This window comes from Oryzias latipes, chromosome 5 (genome assembly GCF_053564925.1).
Source record: "Oryzias latipes strain Hd-rR chromosome 5, Olatipes_Hd-rR_3.1".
Classification (NCBI taxonomy): Eukaryota; Metazoa; Chordata; class Actinopteri; order Beloniformes; family Adrianichthyidae; genus Oryzias; species Oryzias latipes.
This window is the reverse complement of record NC_136241.1, coordinates 22282684-22289710: the sequence shown is the minus strand read 5'-3', so window position 1 is coordinate 22289710 and position 7027 is coordinate 22282684. Positions and strand designations below refer to the sequence as shown.

At 37.5% G+C, this 7027-nt stretch overlaps 1 long non-coding RNA gene across 1 annotated transcript; it reads left to right on the top strand.

Moving 5' to 3' along the window:
• On the top strand, positions 1–1240 carry LOC101156243 (uncharacterized). Its single transcript, XR_177375.5, has 3 exons — positions 1–178; positions 443–590; positions 896–1240. It is a non-coding gene; the product is annotated as an uncharacterized LOC101156243 (long non-coding RNA).
• Positions 1241–7027: the final 5787 nt, after the last annotated feature.

Sequence of the window (7027 nt, the reverse complement as noted above, 5' to 3'; positions counted from 1 at the left end):
GTTACCACAGTGAGGTTGTGAAAGAGTTTTGTGTCATAGTAACTGCAGCAACAAGACACTAGGCATCAGCAAGGTCCCCTTCAGACAAAGATTTTAAACAAACTTAGTGCAGCAGATAAAAGACACAGCAGTGAAGCTTTAGTGCAGTTTCAATAAGGAAGATCTTCTTCATCTACAGGTACGCTAGGTTGATGATTATTTCACTCCACACATCACTTATTATTTAGTCCTCACTCTGAGCCAATAGCTAAATTGTCCATTTTCATTACAGCCAATCACAACCAAATTCCTGCCTGTAAATTCATAGAAGTTTATTTATTCGCATTCCATGTTTTTGCCAGCCCTCCTTTGCTTCAGCACAGTCTGCCCTCAAGCACTTATAAATCTTTCAATCATATGACCAATATCTCTCTTTAATGAAAACTTGTTCAACTTTTGAAAGATATCCTGCAGATTTTTATTAGCTCAGAACTGGCAGAAACCAGTGGGATCCATGTATGCCCATGCATGTCTGAAGAAGTCTGACCAGAAGTGGCCTTCATGGAGGAGCTGCAGCCAAATCTCCAACATGGAAACAAGACCAAGCTCAGGTAGAAAACATAAGAGCTAGGATGCAGGAAAAATTGCAGAGTGTGCTTTGGACAGATGAATCAAAACTGGAAATCTCTGGCTGCAGCAGAGGATAGTTTGTTTGTCAAATGGCTATAATGTGTGTCTGCAGATAACATAGAGGCATAGTGGAGGTTTTTGAACTTTTGGGGCAGCAAATGGAGTTGGAGATTTAGTCACAGCTGATTTGACCAGAATTAATGGTGTTCTCAATGCTGAGAAATATTTTTCCATCATGCAATACCATCAGGGTGGTGTTTGATTTGCCCCTAATTTTTCTCTCCAGCAGGACAACAGCCCTAAACATACAGTCAAAGAACTGTATTCAGCATAAAGAAGAACAAGAAGTACTGGAAGTGAAGTCGTGCAAAGAGCCCGGATTTTTAACATCTCATAGTGTCCTGGGATTACATGAAGAGACAGAAGGGTGAGGGAAAACCCCACATCCACAGAAGATGTGTACTTAGCTCTCAGATGTTTGAAACAACCCACCAAATGAATACATAGAAACAGAACAAGTGTGGGCAAAGGGTGTTTTACACTTAACAGTCATTTGATTTAAATGTCTCTTTTTATTTACTACATTTTTGTTGACTAATGGAAATAAATAATTAATCCTTCCATGAAAGCATTCTTTGTTTACAGCATTTAATTTCTCACACCTGCATAAAACTTTTCCAGAGTGATGTAAATGTACCTTATGTTCTCTGGACTTTGCTTCCATTTGTAGTGAGCTACAATCCCCTCCCTCCGTTTTAGTTTTTTTTTTTGTTTTTTTTTTTTTAACTAAGGCACACAGATGTAGGCAGTTTTCTTCACACACAGTTCAAAGTTCTTTACAGAGATGCCAAATTGGTTTTATTCCTACAGAGAAATTAAATTAATTTTAAAAATGCAAAGTGTTAGGACTGAATGTGGATAATGGGAAACTGAGCCCTGAGTCCATCAGGAAGCTGTCTTTCTCAAAATGTGATCATTGACCGCTAAAACCTAACAATCAGTCTAAAGTTCTTCGAACTCTCTGATAGGTGGTGAATGATGTAGTTTCCCTGAAAACTGGCAGTAGCATTTTTTAAACATAACTAAAAACGTTTTTAATTTTAAATGCCGTTTAACCCTTGTGCTATCTTAGTTGACCCCACCCTTACTTTGACGTGTTCTCCCTACCATGACAAAGGTGGAGAAAGGTGGAAAGATTTCATGTAATCCATGGACACCAGTGAGGTTCACAAATCATTGAAGAAAAAAGGTTCAGAGCACTGTCTAGTGGGTCTAGATGACCCAACTCCCAACGTTTAAGTGCCTAGGATAGCACAAGGGTTACGCCAGTTAGAATCTTCATTTGTACATCAAAGCCCTGCAGAAACTGGAGCTGTTAGATGATGTATAGCTTCAATACAGTTATTTATCGTCTTGCAGAACTGTTCAGTCAGTCGCAAAAGTTAACAAGGCATTGATGGTAACCTGCTAATCTAATACAACCCTGTAAAATGGAAAGATACTTGTGAATGTGAAAGAATGTGAATAAAGTTTTATTTGTGTTGTGAAATGTGTATGAAAGTGTCCATAATCTTTGTTGGTTAGGCTCTGGATCCATGATGTCTTGCATGCTTAGGGTGAAGATTGGACCATAGATGAATAAACCCCAGAGCCTAGAAGCTGAAAGTGGTTAGAGGTCAGTCTATTGCAAAGCATTGTTCCAGGTGGAGAACAGGGTGGAGGAGGTTTGTGGAAACATCTACAATGCTGACAGACAATCATTCACAAATTTAAAGGCAAAAATGATTGTGATTGTCTGACAAGATGAAAGGCGGTCTATTTAGCTATGACATTTCTTTGAATTGAATTGAATCTGATCAGACTTTCTGGATGATGTCATCAGTGCCAAGCTCTGAAAACACCATTTGTAGAACCTATAAACTCTGACATTGTCTCTAATCTTTACTTAAACTGCAATTTTTTAGCTAAACGTAGATTTTTGAAGCTGAGTTTAGAAGTGGCCAATGTGAGCTAAATTTATATTTAGCATATAAGTGCTAAATCAACAACAACACAGCCAATTTAAATGTAGCTGCAGGAAAACCCAAAATACGTTCAATTTAATCATAAAAATTATGTTTCATGATTCGGAATAATTTTTAAATCGTCCCCACTATGTAAATTAAGCTCTAAAGACATAAAGGTTATTGAATGTTATAACAAAAATGCCATAAATTTTTACAACATAAAAAGTTTAAAGCTGAAGAAGTTGAATGTTAAATTGAAAACAACAGTCACTAAGTGTTTAAAAAAAATAGAACCAAACACTCTAATCAACTTTGACAAACCGGTTTTCTGAACAATTGTTTATATTCGGCAACGTTTTCTTTGGGTAAAATATATTTAGGAACCATTTTCAATAGGCTCACTTAAATGAAAATAATAAAATGAACCTTGAGAGTGATAAAGATATATATTTTTATCTATCTAGAGGCTATTCTATAAAAAAAAAAGGTAAGAATTTTGAGAAATTCTGTTCTTTTGTTGTTTAGTGTGTTGGGGCTCTCTAGTGGACAAAACCAGAACTGCGGAACACATTATTTCAATTTATCAATGAACAATCAAACTAAGAAGACAAAATCAGATATTTAAATAAAATATATTAGTTTGCTTTGTGAGAAATGATAGTAATGCTGACCATTTTATGCTATTTCTTTTGGAATTGTGGTATCAAATTATGAATTCAACCTTTTTGACTTTTGACTTCTATCAACAGTTTTTGTAATTGAAGAGGCACATTGATCCATCCCTTTGTTTCAAATTCTGGATCTTTCTGAAAGTTTTAACACCTAATATTAAAACTTTAACTGTGTGTGGGTGTGCGTGTGTGTGTGTGTGCGTGTGTGCGTGTGTGTGTGTGTGTGCGTGTGTGCGTGTGTGTGTGTGTGTGTGTGGGGGGGGGGGGGGTCTCCCACATAAGATGGTTTCCCCTGAATGCATGCAGACATCAGGATGTTTGTGGCCTTTGTCAGTTTAGGACAAGACCAGACCAACTTAGATGGATAAAATAAAAAGGACACATTTCATAGTTAAAGTCCCATTATCCGTCGCACACTTAGGTGTGTGAAATTTGTTCTCCGCATTTGACCCATCCCCTGGGGGAGCAGTGAGCTGCAGAAAAAGCAGCGCTTGGGAACCATTTGGTGTTTTAACCCCTCAATCCAGCCCTGTAATGCCAAGGCACTGTGTCCCATTTGTAGTCTGTGGTATGACTCGGGCCTGGATTTGAACTCACAGCTTTCCAGTTAGAGGGCAGACACTCTACCACACTCTGCTGCTAATCTTCGGATGTTCACATGTTTTATAAGTGTTTTAACCTGCACAGGCAGTAGATTCCTCTTAGGAGGTATGTTATTATCTGGAAATTCTGCAGGAATGCAAAGTTGGTCTGCAAAGAGGGCAGGTTCAGAGGAGGCGATGCTGTCTTACAGTAACAGTCACCCAATAAATGCAGCAGAGCTCCCTGAAAACTGGAGTTCAGCCGCCTCCTAGTGGCTGACCTGGGAACTGCAACCACCAGTTTTTTTTAATACAAAACACAGGAAACAGTTTGTTTCATTCTATTTTTCACCTTACAATTTTAAAAGACTGTTTAACTTTATTCTTTAACTTTATCAGTATAGTTTCAGCCTTTCATTGTTCAATTCAGTTTTTTTCCTGCAAATTCTACTTTATTCAAAAAAACCCAACTAGATTTAACCTGTTTTTTGTGTTTTAGACTAAAAGGCATGTGAGTTAATATGATTTTACTATGGAAGCATGAAATTACTGTATGGATAAAATTTGATATAAAAAGCCTCACAGTTCCTGTAAAGAACACTACAAAGCCTCAGAAAAGGACAGCCTCAGACATTAGCATCATTTTGTTTTTGCATTAGTCTATTCTTTATCAAACCCGGTTTTCATTACAGTACAGAAAACTGCATCAAATACTGTCTGAGTTACAGTATGTATTTAAAGGTTCTAACAATAATAATATCTAATAAATATGTCAAATAAATATATGGACTAATATTCTTTATTTGTAACACTTTTGTCTGTTATTATTTGAACGTTTTTCCTGAGTCAGTGAGTCCGACATTGACAAATTCACCCTTAGAATTGTGCTGTTGTCTAAATTCTGATTATAATGTATCGAATTAGATGATAGTGGTAAGAAGGCTGCTCAGCAAAATTAAAATAGCCTTTCAATACACTCTCCACAGAGGGAAGATTGAAAATGGTTCTGTTATTTGTAGAACATTCAGGAGTGCCACTTTTCTTCAGAAGAGGTTTTACCATTTCAATTTTTGGTAATTATGGGGGGGGGGGGGGTTATAGACTGTGAAGAGCTGTTAACAATAATATTTTTATATATATTTTTAAAAGAAGCTGAAAATGTTTCAAAGAAATTGGCTCTTGAAGTTCAAATAGCAGGGTGTTGACTTTATTTTTCTCTTCAGATGTTGAAACTCTGGTTCCAGTTGCCTACATCCTGTAACAGTAGAGAAAGAAACATAAGAAATCATGATTCTGCTGTTGATCACAAAATTTGTCAAGCCATATTTATCTGAGTTCTTTAAAGCTAGCTGTGAGCACAGCTGCAAATAAAGGTGGAAACATCTTATTTCCCTCCTCCTTTCCATGCCTATATATCTCTTTTTGCTGTTGTTCATCTCCATTTTATACTTCTTTTTTAACTACTTATTAGCATAGTCAATACTGTAAATGGGACTGAATAATGAATAGTGATATTTGATGATTTTATTTTTTATGATCCAGCTCTAAAAATAATAGTGTGTATGTGTGGATCTTCCATACCTTTAGGAGAGCGCTCCCACGCTCTCCATCAGCTGATCTCTGCGACCCCTCCTCCTTTCCAGTAGCTCCTCCACCTACTTATTCTCACAAATGACCTGAGGAGAACCCTGTCACCTTTTCCATCCCTGAGCCTCAACCCACTTGACTTGCCTTTTCAGCTATTTTTCAATATCTCTTTTATGTATGAATTTTTTCCACATTTTTATTTTTTTCACCTGCAGGCATTGTGGTGATGCACAGTGGTACTGTTGCAAGATGTTCTGTTCTCCAGGGAAACTGGACTTTAAGGTTGATCTAGAACACAGTCTGCTCCTCATCCAAGAGGCATCTTTTGTTCTAAATGCTAACGGAGAACTCAGGTTAACCCCTTCATGTCTGAATTTATTCCCAATTAAATAAATACAAATATTTTCTACAATGTTTTTTCCGTTTGAAAGTGATGCTAAATTGAATTGAGTAATAGATTAAAAAAGTAAGTTGTAAGTTAGTTACACATGGCATGTAGAGTTTAAGAGTGTTGCAAAAAGGTACTTGGCTAGATGTTATGTGAGCAAATGCAAAATAAAGATCCAGTGGATGTTAGAATGGTTGGCTAATTTTCCAATATATTGGTGTGGTGTCATTTGGTGTAGCTTAGGTTGTAGCAAGGTTAGTGGTTTGTTGTCCATGTGCAGCAGGTGTGAATGGGACCACAAAGATGTCAAAACAGGATTGTCAGAATCTTATTATGTCTGCTAATATTCTAACAAATTGATTTTTCTGCTTAGAAATACATTCACTGACCACTTTATGAGGTTGCTAGAACTGGGTTGGACCCCTTTTGCCTTCAGAAATGCCTTGATCCTTTGTTGCATAGATTCAACAAGGTACAAAAAACATTCCTCAGAGTTTGGTCCATGTTGACATGATAGCATCACACCGTTGCTGCAGATTTGTCAGTTGCACATCAATGATGCCGATCTCCCGTTCCATCACATCCCAATGGTTCTCTATTGGGTTGAGATCTGGTGATTGTTATCTGTTATGGCATGATTCCCAGTGGGATCTTCTGCTGCCGTAGCCCTTTAGGCTCAAAGTTGTACGTGTTGTACGTTCAGAGATGCTCTTCTGTAGACCTCGTTTGTAACCATTGGTTCTTTGAGTTACTGTTGCTTTTTTATCAGCTGCAACCAGTCTGAGCATTCTCTTGAACCTCTGGCATCAACAAAGCATTTCCTCCCACAGTTCTCAATCCTCAGATCAGCCAGTCTGGCATCAACAGCCATGCCACATTCAAAACACTCCAACCACCTTTCTTCCTCGTTCTGATGCTGGTTTGAACTGCAGCAGACCGTCTTGACCATGTCTGCATGCCTAAATGCCTAAATGCAGTAAGTTGCTGCCATGTGATTGGCTGATTAGAAATTTGCATTAACGAGCAGTTGGACAGGTGTGTAATAAAATGGCCAGTGAGTGTTCATATTTATGCTTAACTGGTACATTAACATAATTACTTTGTGATCCAGGCAAATAAATGTGAGCTAAATGTTTATGCGAGTGTTGGAAATTACAAAGAACATAAACAAAATTCACAACGTCA